Consider the following 407-nt stretch of genomic DNA (forward strand, 5'->3'; position numbering starts at 1 on the left):
CATGGGGAGAAGTGGCAGTGCAGTGAGCGCTTATATCTTGAAAAAGAGGAGGAAGACGTCCCCGGGGAGCGCAAGAGACCTAGAGAAGTATTTGGGGCTGGCCCTGGGTACACGGGGATGGGACTGAGTGGTGGGGATGGGAGTGGGTGGGACACACCTCTTAGCCGCGGTCACTGCCGCAGAGGCCCAAGCTGCGGAGCCGCAGCCGTCAGCGTGGCCCCCTCCCTGACACTGGGGAGGGGGTCATCAGCGGGGACGCAACTGGCGGCTCTCCAAGGAGGTGCCTGGCGCGGCGCCTCTGTCGGCTGCTGGGAGCTGGTACTCCGGGTGGGGATGAGGGGCTGGGCGGCGCCCACGCACACTGCAGGGGAAGGGCAGGGTTCGCTGGGGAGGAGAGGGAGAGCATG

At 66.6% G+C, this 407-nt stretch overlaps 1 protein-coding gene across 1 annotated transcript in view; it reads left to right on the forward strand.

Moving 5' to 3' along the window:
- Positions 1–407, forward strand: part of DGKK (diacylglycerol kinase kappa) — a 148,562-nt gene that overhangs the window by 1,018 nt on the left and 147,137 nt on the right. The gene's annotated exons all lie outside the window — the stretch shown is intronic.

The sequence above is a fragment of the Neomonachus schauinslandi genome, chromosome X, assembly GCF_002201575.2.
Source record: "Neomonachus schauinslandi chromosome X, ASM220157v2, whole genome shotgun sequence".
Lineage (NCBI taxonomy): Eukaryota > Metazoa > Chordata > Mammalia > Carnivora > Phocidae > Neomonachus > Neomonachus schauinslandi.